The 13412-nt window shown below is 48.3% G+C and overlaps 1 pseudogene; it reads left to right on the forward strand.

Annotated features, from left to right (window-relative positions):
- Nucleotides 1-12745: 12745 nt before the first annotated feature.
- LOC146076327 (U2 spliceosomal RNA) lies at nt 12746-12851 on the forward strand (annotated as a pseudogene).
- The last annotated feature ends 561 nt before the right edge of the window (nt 12852-13412 follow it).

A 13412-nucleotide genomic window follows, 5' to 3' on the forward strand; every position in this document is an offset into this window, starting at 1 on the left:
CGTGTTCTGTTGCTCCTCTTCCTGTGAAGAATGTCTCCCACCTGTACCTTGTTAAAACCCTTCATATATTTGAAAGTTTCTATCATGTCCCAACTTTCCCTTCTCTGCTCTAAAGTATACATATTAAGATCTTTTAGTCTTTCCTGGTACGTTTTGTGATGTAGGCCATGCACCATTTTAGTTGCTCTTCTTTGTACAGTCTCTAATGTATTTATATCCTTCTGGAGATATGGCCTCCAGAACTGAACACAATACTCTAGGTGAGGTCGTACCAATGACCTATACAGTGGCATTATTACTTCTTTCTTTCTACTGCTGATACCTCTCCCTATGCAACCAAGCATCTGACTTGCCTTCTTCATTGCTTTGTTACATTGCCTACCTGCTTTTAAGTCCCCTGAAATAGGGACACCTAGATCCCTCTCTTCCTCAGTAGTTTCCATTATAGTGCCATTTATACTATATTTAGTCTTTGGATTTCTGAGACCCAAGTGCATGATTTTGCATTTTTGGGCATTAAACTGTAGTTGCCATGCTCTTGACCATTCCTCTAATCTACCTAGATCCTCAATCATTTGTTTTACCCCTCCTGGTGTGTCTACCCTGTTGCATACCTTTGTGTCATCTGCAAAAAGGCACATTTTACCCTCAATTCCAATTGTAATATCACCAATAAAGATATTAAAAAGCACCGGTCCAAGTACAGATCCCTGGGGTACTCCACATGTAACCTTTTCCTCCTTTGAATGTACTCCGTTTACTACAACTCTCTGTTTTCTGTCCTGCAACCACGCTCTTATCCATTCAACTATCTTAGAATCCAATCCCAAGCTTTCAAGTTTATTTAACAGTCTGTATTGGGATTACAATACAAACTGCACCTGATTGACCCCTTGTATGTAATTTTTCTGTCTCACATCTGATGTGTGACTGTGTACATACAGTACTATAGGCTAAGAGTCAGGATGAAGTGGGCATGCATACATGGCAATTGGGTGTGCAGACGGGATCATGGTACAGTAAGGGCATGGTGTTGTGTAGTCACAAACTGTCACCAAAATAGCCCACAAAAAGTTGTAAACGTGAGGGTTCTATAACTGTGGTGTAAGATGTACAAGAATGATGGTGACTGCATCCGATTGTTTGCCCTTAAAAATACAAACACATTTATGCAAAAGCACTAAAACGTATGAAGTGTGTCACGTTACACTGCAGTTGGAGAATTTATGCTATGAAGACAGACTGGACAAATTAAGATTGTTTACGCTGGAAAAGAGACGTAGACATGCTTAACGTACAAATATATCAGAGGCCAGTATAAGGAACTGTCAGGCACCCTTTTTGCTTTGAGGAAGGAGTCTAGCACATGTGGGCATGCGTTTAGACTAGAGGACAGAAGATTTCGTACACTTAAGCTATGTACATGGTGCAATATATTGCTCAGTGTCTCCTTTTCTTCAGCGACCAGAGATGGTCACTGATGAACAGGAGACTCTGCCGGGGGAGCCGCAGAGGGAAACAGCTGATCGCAGGAGCCTGGGACCATTAAGAGGCTGAACACAGGAGCAGGCACCCAGCGATTTATCACTGCAACACAAACAAATCGCTGGCAATATGGTCGCTCGGCCTAAAGGTCCATATACACTGGGCGACTATGCCCAGCGTGTATGGACAGCGATAATAGCGTTCATCGATGCAGGGAAGGCCGCTCAGTGCATACACACTGAGCAGCTTTCCCCCTGCCCGGCACCGACAGAGGGGGGGAGGACTGTGTTGCAATCACGATGCAAAGCCGCCCTGAAACCATCAGATGAATGGCTTTCCTGGCGAAGTTGTGGGAGCGCGCAGCAGTGCTCATCGCTGGGGCATACACACTGGGCGGCTTTGAGCTGAAACCTGCTGTTTTGAGCGACTTTCAGCTCAAAGTCGCCGAGTGTGTATGGGTCTTTACCTTCTCTATAGGTTTTTAAACTGTGCATTGGGATTTTAGCATCTTCAGTTATATTCCAGCAGCATCAGACCATGGGATGTGAGGGATGTCACTGACTAATTAGGTTGTAAAAATCTTTTGGGGACACATTTTGCATTTTCCATGCAATTCTGAATAAGACCTTGAATAGGAATGCATAACCCATTTATACAGTAGGTGGGGTCTATTGTAATTTACTTCTATGTTAGAGGCATATTCATGATGCTACAGTAATTATCCCACAAGCCAGGACTGCTTTGCATAGGCAAGCAGTTGGGGTGGGAGAACAAATGCCATCTGAAGATGGCGAATGCTTCTGCAGGGAAGCTTCAAAAAAATTGTATTTTCAGAGCTTGAGGAATTAGGTCCCTCCCTGGGAACACCAGGCCAGATCAGGACTGTTCATTCTCACCAATTACTTTTATAAAATGTAAATGATGATATGTGCCTAAATGATCTGTAACATTATACTGCATACATAAATGCAGTACTTATATATACTTATGAGTAAGATCTTGTATTTTGCCTTTGCTGAGGAAAATGAAAAATCACAATAGACCAGTGCCACCTATGGTCAAATGTTCTGTTCCTAAAACTGTGGAACTCTATACAAGCCGTCTTGCTGTTCATTAATTTCCTGTGTTACAAAGAGTATAGTTTGGGTTGTAAATCTTCCTGATGTTAAAGCAGACAAAAACCTGCAGAAGTGCTGTTGAGGTGAGGGTGCTCTGCAACTATGTGGAGCAAAGTGACCAGACCCCTGCAGCTGCACAACCCGTACACCTTTTCTTGTACCATGCCGTACACCTTTACTTGCACCACTGTACAAATGATATACAATTTCCTTTCGTTATGTACATCTGTGTCACTGAAATGTCCACTTTACCATCAGTGCTCGCTGTAATACTGATTGGGTTGTTTTATACACCACCTATGGTCACACCATTAAGACATGCAGCAGCCCTATAGCAGTAGCAGTGTCTCTGTCTGACCCAGGCCTCCTGTTCTTGCGGCTGTGCATGTGGGAACACAGCCGCTTTCATTGACACACCGCAACACTCCAATAATACACCCACTGAACGGCCCATTTTTACATGCACTACTATCCACATTTCAGTCATTGCCCAGGAATTCCCATCACTTTTTTTTCCAACTTTCTATTACCCCACAGGTTTCTAGATATTTCCATGCATTGCAGTTGCAAATAACCGCTCCCATATGTGAACATTGGTATTATTTGCCGATTGCGTGTGACAGAATCACAACCTACTGGAAGATATAAGTTTGTAGGTTAGCCGCTTTCTCATTTTCAGTGCAGATTTCACATGTCACACCCAGGGGCGTAGCCAGTGGAGTACAAGCTCCGGGTGCCGGAAGATATCCGGGAGCCGTGCCGGCACTGCCAGCTCGCCAGCACCCCTGCACGCTTGTCTGCCCGCAGCCCACTACCCCACCCCCTCCCGGCTCCCCGCTGTGTCCGGTAGACGTGCACGGTGCTGCTATTTAAAATTCTTGTCTCCCACTGGACTGCTAGCCAATAGGCGCTTGCGGTCCAGGAGCCAATCAACTTGTGGCTGCAGGACAGCAAGCGCCTATTGGCTAGCGCGGTCCAGCAGGAGATGTGAATTTTAAATAACAGCACTGTGCACGTCTCCCGGACACCACTGCCTCTGGGGGGTTCTGACCGCACGCTGCATCTGTTAGCTTGGGTGGGGGTGCAGTGCACAGACACTGCTTTGCCGGCTGCGCATCGGGGGGGGGTTGCCGACCGCACACTGCCCCTGACAGCTGGGGGGTGGGGGGTAGGGTGCATGGACGCACACTGCCCCTAACAGCTGGGGGGGGGGGGTTGGTGCACGTATGCACACTGCCCCTGACAGGGGGTTGGGGGGGGGGTGTACGGTGCACCGACGCACACTGACCCTAGCAGCTGGGGGGCAGGGGGTGCGGTGCCCGGACGCACACTGCCCCTGACAGCTGGCAACGAGCGATTTCAGTCCCCCTTGGCAACAAGCAATTTCAGTCCCCCTTGGCATTGAGCATGAAGCCCCTGGCATCAAGCATGTGGGTAAGTGGCACGTATGTGTCAAATGTGTAATGGGCATTACAGTGTGTTATATAGTATGTAATGGGCATTACGGTGTGTTATATAGTATGTCATGGGCATTACGGTGTGTTATATAGTATGTGATGGCATTGCGGTGTGTTATATAGTATGCGATGGGCATTACGGTGTGTTATATAGTATGTGATGGGCATTGCGGTGTGTTATATAGTATGCAATATGCATCACGTGTGGCCTTATGTGTAATTGGCATTATGGCATGTGGCTTTATATGTAATTGGTATTACAAAGTTCGCTAAAATGTGCAATGGGCATTACGGTGTGTGTTATAATGTTGGGCCTCGCCGATTTTTCACTGCGCAGGAGCCTCACCTACTACAATTTGGGGGGGGCGCAAAACATGCCCTTGCTCCGGGCACCGTGGCACCTAGCTACACCACTGGTAACACCAACAAATACAAGACACATGAGTGTCGTCCCATTCATGGCAGAGTTAAGAAAACACAAATCACCATTTGTTCTGGCATGTGTGTTCTTCTCATCATTGATATCGGTTGTACTCTACCTTTATATAACATTTCCTATGCATATATTGATACATCAGGAAGAAGACATTAATGCAGAATATAACATATGTAGGGTCCTGTATTGTAGACACCCAGGTGGCAGTCCTGAAAGAAAGCACGCCACCACCAGACACTTTATCAGATAATGCATCTATTGTGTGAACTTTATCTTCATTCCCCAGTTCTTACTCACGAAGAAAACTTGATGGTTCAGTTCAGAGAATCTGACCTGTTCTTTGTTCTTGTTAGCAAAGACAATTACAAACCTCAGAATGCTTTTAACGTAAAAAGTCAGAAGTTAAAAAAATGTGTTATAGTGGCCTGCAGCAATATCATAATTTTATTCTCTTTTTATGTCTCAGTAACGTGTCTGGTGATGACACATACCTGTGCTTTTCACTCTACTGTGATGATGTCTGCTAATCCTGCTGGGGCTGTCCAGAAGAGCAATCAGTTCTCATCTGTCCACGGCTCTCTGACAAGAGGAAAATGCAGTATTTCGTCCCCTCGGGAAAACAAATTATACATATATCCTTTTTTCTAAACATCAAAGACTTTGTCTTCCTACATTACTGAATACTTTAACAAATTGACTTAGTAGTAGAGGCTCGTCCGGTCATTGGAAACTCATTTGGAAGGACTGCATACACATTTAACCTATGGTTATTGGTTTAGTAAAGGTGAAAATGGTGTTGGAGCTGCCTTTATTATTATTATTATTATTATTCTAATTCTTCTTCATCTTATTATTATTTTAGTAATTCTTCTTAAATATTGTCATTGTTAATATTATGGGCCAGATGTGCTAAGCTCAAAAGTGATAAAATGGAGAGTGATAAACAGCCAGGCAATCAGCTCCTACTTGCAATGTCACAGACTGTGTTTAAAAAATGTCAGACAGGAGCTGATTGGTTGGTTGTTTATCACTCTCTATTTTATCACTTTTGAAGCTTAGTGCATCTGGCCCTATGTTTGGAAAAAATAATTTTTCCTTATTCCTTTACAGGAAATTCATACTAAATTTTAACTACAGAGCAATTTTTATAGGGCATATGAAGGTGCCATAGTAGACTAGAGTGACAGTATACCTAGTAGTTACGATGGAGAGACCACAGCAGATATAGGGGTATATTCAATGAGTGTCGGATCCATTCCAACATTCATTTGTCGGAATGGATCCAACACTACCTATTCAATCAGCAGCCAAATCCAAATGGCCGTGAGTGACGGTAGGAGGTGACCAGGTGACCTGCTCTCACCAGGCCCAGTGGCGGGACCCGATGAGTGACGGAGGAGGGTGCAGGAGGTGGGCGGGAGGATGGCGGACGGGAGGATTGCGCGGTCTGAGCTTCTGCTACTGCTCAGCTGATGCAGTCCTCCCTGCCTCGGTGGGAGGTGGCCACGGTTCGGAGCATTCCGACCTGTCATAAATAAACAGTCTATATTGAATAGGTTGGATCCCCTTCCTATCAACCTCTCCTCTTCCTACCTTTCCGACAAGACAACAGTTGTGGCTCAGCAATTCCCAACAGACTCGGATTCCAAAGCGAGGCCGACTGGCGCCTTCCCGCCGTCAGATTCTCGGGAAACTTGGATTCCATATAAGGCGCTGAGCCCGCGGCTCGGCACCATTAACCCCTTCCCGACATTTGACGTACATTTACGTCATGGTCGGGATGTACTTCCCGACGCATGGCATAAATGTACGTCATGACTTTAAAGTGTCACCGCGTCTATAGACGCGGTGACAGAGGGACGATGGCTGCTGTCCCTGACAGCAGACATCTTCCCTCGTGGCCCAGGGGGGGCAGCGATGCCCACCCCCATCGGCGATCGCTGCGATTGGCTGTTCAAATGTGAACAGCCAATTGCAGCGTTTTCTGTGTTCTGTGTATAATTTTGTCTCTGCTGCCCCCAGTGTCCAAAAAAATTAAAAGGAGGTTGAAATAATGATGGTAAAATAAAGTAGACATATGGTCTTTGTTAGTTATTAACTATTTTGAGTGGTATGATTATTTGTCTCACAAGCAGAAAATTTAACATTTTGCAAATTGCAAAATGTTCAATTTTTTTACGACATTTTGGTATTTTTCACAAAAAAAATAACAGACTGTATCGACCAAAATTTACCACTAACTTAAAGTACAATGTGTCACGAGAAAACAATCTCAAAATCACTGGGATAAGTAAAAGCAATAAAAAGTTATCCCCACATAAAGTGATACATGTCAGATTTGAAAAAAAGGGCTCTGTCAGGAAGGCAAAAACAGGCTGCGGCGGTAAGGGGTTATATGGGATCCAAGCCTGCAGACATCACGCTCCGCTGGCGCCCTCTGCTAAAAAGTTGTTTTAAACAAATATACAATGGGCAGCTTTACACAGTGGGCAGCTTTTACAGTGGGCAGCTTTACACAGTGGGCAGCTTTTACAGTGGGCAGCTTTACACAGTGGGCAGCTTTTACAATGGACAGCATTACAGTGGGCATCTTTACAGTGGGCAGCTTTACACAGTGGGCAGCTTTTACAATGGACAGCATTACAGTGGGCAGCTTTACAGTGGGCAGCTTTACAGTGGGAAGCTTTTACAGTGGACAGCTTTACAGTGGGCAGCTTTTACAGTGGTCAGCTTTACAGTGGGCAGTTTTTACAGTGGGCAGCTTTATTTACAGTAGGCAGCTTTACTGTGGGCATCTTTTACAGTGGTCAGCTTTACAGTGGGCAGTTTTTACAGTGGGCAGCTTTATTTACAGTGGGCAGCTTTTACAGTGGTCAGCTTTACAGTGGGCAGTTTTTACAGTGGGCAGCTTTATTTACAGTAGGCAGCTTTACTGTGGGCATCTTTGTTTTATTTTAAAGGCACTGGCAGTGTGCAGAGGCACCAGCTTTGTTTCAAAGTCAGTGGGCAGCTTTGTTTCATAGGCAGTGGGCAGAGGCACCAGCTTTGTTGTTTCATATGCAGTGGGCACCAGCTTTGTTTCATAGGTACTTTAGGCAGTGGCCACAAGTTTTATTTTTATTTAAGTTTAGTAGCACCACCAGCAGTATTGTTTTATAGTGTATAACTCCACATAACCAGTGGTGCAAGTAGAATAAATGTCTTAGTGGTACTGTGGTGCGCGCCGAAGGCGCGCGCCAAAAAATGGGCGTGGTTAGGGGCGTGGTTAGGGGCGTAGTCATATGACACGAGGGGGAGTGACTACATGACAAAACTTTAGAACACGATGGCTTTTCTGTTTGGGCTTGTGCATTGCATCCTGAACACAAAATGTAGGGGCCAGGATCAAAGTGTAGGAGCCAGACAAACCATAAATAGGGATATTGCACGCCTAAGGCGCGCTGCAAAAATCTACACAGGACTGCCTGTTACATGGCACACACCCAATACATATTACCCATGCCATAATGCCCGTTACACATTATGCCACACATTGTAATGCCCATTACACATGCCACACACCTCAATACCTATTACAAATAATACCATACACCATAATGCCCATTACATGTTATACCAAACACCATAATGCCCATTACACATTATACCAAACACCGTAATGCCCATTAGACGTTATATTAAACACAGTAATGCCCATTACACATTATGACACACACACACACCATAATGCCTGTTATATATGGGATGCTGTCAGCATCCTGTGAGTCAGTAATTTGCAACAAACATTACATTTGTATAGCTGAGACAAACACATACTGTACTAAAAAAAAAACACTAAATAAAACATTTAAACTAATTATTACAGTATAGTAATATTGCTGCTGCATGAAGCCCAGCTCACCAGAGAGAAGTTTCAGCAGCCAGAAGGACTTTGTTCTCCCAGCCGGACCCTCAATCTCACAGCAGTCAGCCACTATGGGCTGTAAAGCCTGGTATTTGCATCCACATCTGTCAGCTGTCCCAGTGATGGTGTGGGCGCCCACCTTCCATGTCAGTGTTCCGGTCTCTCTCAAAGCAAACAGGAGGCTCCATGCGTTGTTCTCCCCTCGTCCCCTCCAGCCTGGTACAGCATGACCTCGTCCAGCACAGCGCAAACCACTCCACCTGTCCACTAGGCTCTAGTCCTCAGTCTATCCAGCAGCAGCTTATCCCCCCACCCGCCCAGCACAGCAGGACACCCCGCTCTGGCTCCTCAACCACCCGGCAATGCAGGCGGCCGTGCCCTGATATACAGCGGCGCAGCTGCGGCGGGAAAGCAGGACTTCAAAAAAAAAAAAAACGCCCATACAAATGAATGGGAAGCCATTCATTGGCTGAGACCTCTCTCAGCCAATCGCTGATTGGCTAAGAGAGGTCTCAGCCAATGAATGGCTTCCCATTCATTTGTATGGGCGTTTTTTTTAAGTCCTGCTCTGCTGCCGCAGCTGTGCCGCTGTATATGAGGGAACCAGGGCGGATCGCCGGAGGGAGGAGGAAACGGATGGACGGACAGGGGCGGATTGGGATTGAAATGCAGCCCGGGAAAAGTATGGTAGCAGCCCTAATGGGGCGGGGTCTTTTAGTGGGCGGGGTCTGTTGAGGGGGCTGGAATTACTCCTCATAAGGCCTGTTTTTGAATTTATCACAATTGCAACCTTCCTTGCATCTTTGCTGAAGTTGCATCTGCACTTCATTGTGAGTGTGACAGATTCCTCTAGTGTAGGTTAGGCTGAGGGAAGGGAGGCTGGGGTTAAGCTACAACATGGGAGGGTTAGGGTAAGGCTGCCGGAGGGGGTGGTTAGGATTAGGCTATGGGAGGCGAGGGTAAGGTTAGGCTGCCAGAGGAGACGGTCAGGGCTAGGCTGCCAAAGGGGAGGGTTAGGATTTACTACGGGAGTGATGTTAGGGTTAGGATACGCAAGGGGAGGGTTAGGGATAAGCTACTGGAGGGGAAGGTTAGGACAAGGGAGGTGGTCAGGCTACTGGACAGGAGGTTAGGATTAGGCTACTAAAGGAGAGGTATAGACCGTGGGAAGGGAGAGTTGGGTTAGACTGCAGGAGGTGTTAGGGTTAGACTGTGGGAGGGGGGTAAGGGTGCAAGAGGGTTTGGCAGTGGAAGTCAGGGTTAGGGGGTTTACGCCATAGCAGAGAAGGGTTAGCAGTAGACCCAGCCTCCTCTCCCTCTACCCCCAGCAGTACAGCTTGCCTCCTGTACTCTTTTTTCCCTGCTCCCCGGGCAGTCACAGGTGATATCTCCCTGTACAGCCTGCCACCTCCTAATCAGCCTCCCTTTTGCGGTCACAGTGCAGGGATGGTTCCCAGCACCATAGCCACCACCCCCACTCACCTTGACTGTTGCTTGTGGCCTGTGTTCAGGGGAGGCAGTAGTCTGAGGCGTCCGTTTCCATGATGGTCCCATGTCAATGAGTCCCTGTAGCTGTTGGTTCTGCTGCCACGCTCCTCAATGAAGCTCTTGCAGTGCAAGAAGGAAAAAAATGCTTTAAATATGACAGACCTCCACTGCACTGACAGCACCCAAACATACACACTGACAGCACCCAAACATACACACTGACAGCACCCAAACATACACACTGACAGCACCCAAACATACACACTGACAGCACGCATACATGCACACTGACAGCACCCAAACATGCACATTGACAGCACGCAAACATACACACTGACAGCACGCATACATGCACACTGACAGCACCCAAACATGCACACTGACAGCACGCATACATGCACACTGACAGCACGCATACATGCACACTGACAGCACGCATACATGCACACTGACGGCACGCAAACATAAACACTGACGGCACACAAACATAAACACTGACAGCAGGCATACATGCACACTGACAGCACGCATACATGCACACTGACTGCACACACTCCATCGCACATTCTGAGCTGTGGTGGGATCTGAGCTGCAGTAGGCTCCGCATCCCCGCACTCGTATACCTCTGGGATGTCACACAGCAGCCGCTGGGTCTGCTTTCTTCAGTTGGACCGGCGCAGCGCACAGATGTTAAGGCCTGGCCACGCCATGCTCGCTCTCTACTGCCCACTGGCATTACACTGTGCAGCTGATGCAAGGAATGTCTGTCAGGAGCAGCAGGCAGCTTCAGGTGCAGGGGAATGGCTGGGAAAATGCAGCATACGCCAGTTGCCCAGTCACCAGAGGGGCTGTGTGTCTGGGCTGGCTGATGAAGCTGTGAAACCAGCCAGGCCGAGGGTCAATGAGACCGGCCCACCAGCAAAAATGTCCCACATCCAAGAAACATCCCACCAATCCGCCCCTGCAGCAAACCCACACATGGCATACATATACACAGCATGCCTGCAAACATACACACACACACACACACACACACAGCATTATTTAATTTACACAAACACATCTACAGTATAGCATAAAAAACATACTGCATACACACAAAGCTACAGAGTGTATTCAAAGACACACACACAGAATATACATGAATGCATACATACATACATACATACATACATACATACATACTGTAATACATAAATCACACATAGCAATCACACTTACAGACAGACCACAGGCTGAAGAGGGGAGCAGGCTGGCCTCCGGAGTTTGCTGGAACATAGAGGAAGTGGGCGGAGCTTCTGCTGCTGTCTTCATCTCCCAGGCTGAACTGTCTCTGCTCTGCAAGCCCCGGCTCCAGTCCTGCTAATGCTGTTCAGCACAGGCAGGGCCGGCGCCACCACTAGGCAAACCTAGGCATTTGCCTAGGGCGCCGGCCACTGGAGGGCGGAAAATGCCGCCCGGGTACCTGTCCTACCGGCGCTGTCTATTTCAATCTGGCGGCGGAGGCAGCGGGGGTCCCTGCAGTCTATTAAAAATCACGAGCGCTATCCGCCGGGCTATGCGGAAGCGCTTCTAGTGTGAAAACTCTGGCAGCACGGCGCACGCTGATCTCAGCCAATCAGCGCGCTGCCAGAGTTTTCACACTAGAAGCGCTTCCGCATAGCCCGGCGGATAGCGCTCGGTCGTGATTTTTAATAGACTGCAGGGACCCCCGCTGCCTCCGCCGCCAGATTGAAATAGACAGCGCCGGTAGGACAGGTACCACCCCACACCTCACACAAACCCACCCCCCCCCCCCCCCGGCACCGGGGCGCCCCCAGCCCGACTCGCCTGGGGCGCTCCGGTGCCTTGCACCGGCCCTGAGCACAGGCTGAACGCAGAACCCGGAAACACAGCTGCCGGCAGGTAGTAATCATCATCCGATGCCCTGGGCCCTGACAGGCAGCCTCCAATCTTGCTCTGGTGGGCGGGGCAGTGAGGAGGCGGCTGCTGTTAAGGTCTAAGGACGGAGTTCTGACGGCAGGAGAGTGAACGAGGCAAGCTCGCCCGTGCTCACGCCGTGCCTCGGCTTAATGTCACTGCGCAAACCTGCGCATGCGCAGTGACATGCCGGGATTTTGTTATAGCGGTACGGGGTACCGGCGCAATATGTTATAGCGGTACGCCGTACCACCCCGTACCGCCACACTTTCACCCCTGCACATAACCCAGTGTGTGCAGTGCACTGCATACTGTACACCCACTGTGTGTAGTATATGCTGATACTGTGAGTGCCGTCTATAGCTCCGTACCCCATCTTTTAATACGTTACTCTGACTGCTGGTACCCCATCTGTTTATACGTTACTCTGACTGCTGGTACCCCATCTGTTTATACGTTACTCTGACTGCTGGTACCCCATCTGTTTATATGGTACTGTGACTACTGTCCACAGCTCCGTACCTCATCTGTTTATACGTTACTGTGACTGCTGGTACCCCATCTGTTTATATGGTACTGTGACTACTGTCCACAGCTCCGTACCTCATCTGTTTATACGTTACTGTGACTGCTGGTACCCCATCTGTTTATAGGGTACTGTGACTGCTGTCCGCAGCTCCGTACCAGTTTATAAGTTACTGCTGTGACCGCAGGCCGTACCCCACTGTTTATTTAAAATTATTAAAATTATTAAAAGTAAAAAAAATACAACAAAAAATGTCTCTGTCCCACGTACCGTGACTGCTCTCCGTAGCTCCATACCCCATCTGTTTATAAGGTACTGTGAGTGCTGTCTGTACCCCATCTGTTTATAAGGTACTGTGAGTGCTGTCCATACCCCATCTGTTTATAAGGTACTGTGACAGCTGTCGGTATCCCATCTTCTCGGCCTTTTGGCTAAGATCAAGTGTAGTATCTGTTCTTATCAGTGGGTCTGGACCACCCCCTGGCAGAGAATAGAGAAAGGCTGGACCAAACCACCTTGCTACTGAGCTGAGGACCTGAAATACCTCATGTTCTGGGCAGGTGCAAGGTCTGGCTGAGTATCTTCATCCTGCCTTAGGGGGGGGGGAGCACACCCTTCTACTGGTAGGGAGGGGAGAAGCATCGGGCCTAGTAGATGGGGCTCTTGAAGTCTATAGCCTCTGAGGGAGAGTCACTCGAAAAGCCCGGTCTAGTATCCACTCCCAGGAAGACGGGAAAAGCTGGGACCGAGTAGATTGCTCTCTGGTCCGGGGGTTCCAAGTTTCCCTCGGCCAGAGAGACAGCGAAAAGCCCAGCCCAGTACTCAATCCCTGGGAGAGGTGAAACGTCGGGACTGAGTAGGTGTTTTCTTCTCCTTCAGTTGGTCTATTCGGCCACTGCGGGGGAGACTCATCGAAAAGCCCGGTGGAGTATCCATTCCCATGCCGGGGGGGGGGGGGGGCGGAAAGGGCCTACTGGGGAGGCGGAGAAACACTTGGTCGGACTCTGACTGGCTGCCTGGAGTCCGAGGCTGCACTGTGCCCCCGGGGAAACTCGGGGGTGCCGAACATGCACGGGTG

Source organism: Crinia signifera, chromosome 4, assembly GCF_055691185.1.
Source record: "Crinia signifera chromosome 4, ASM5569118v1, whole genome shotgun sequence".
NCBI classification, from domain to species: Eukaryota; Metazoa; Chordata; class Amphibia; order Anura; family Myobatrachidae; genus Crinia; species Crinia signifera.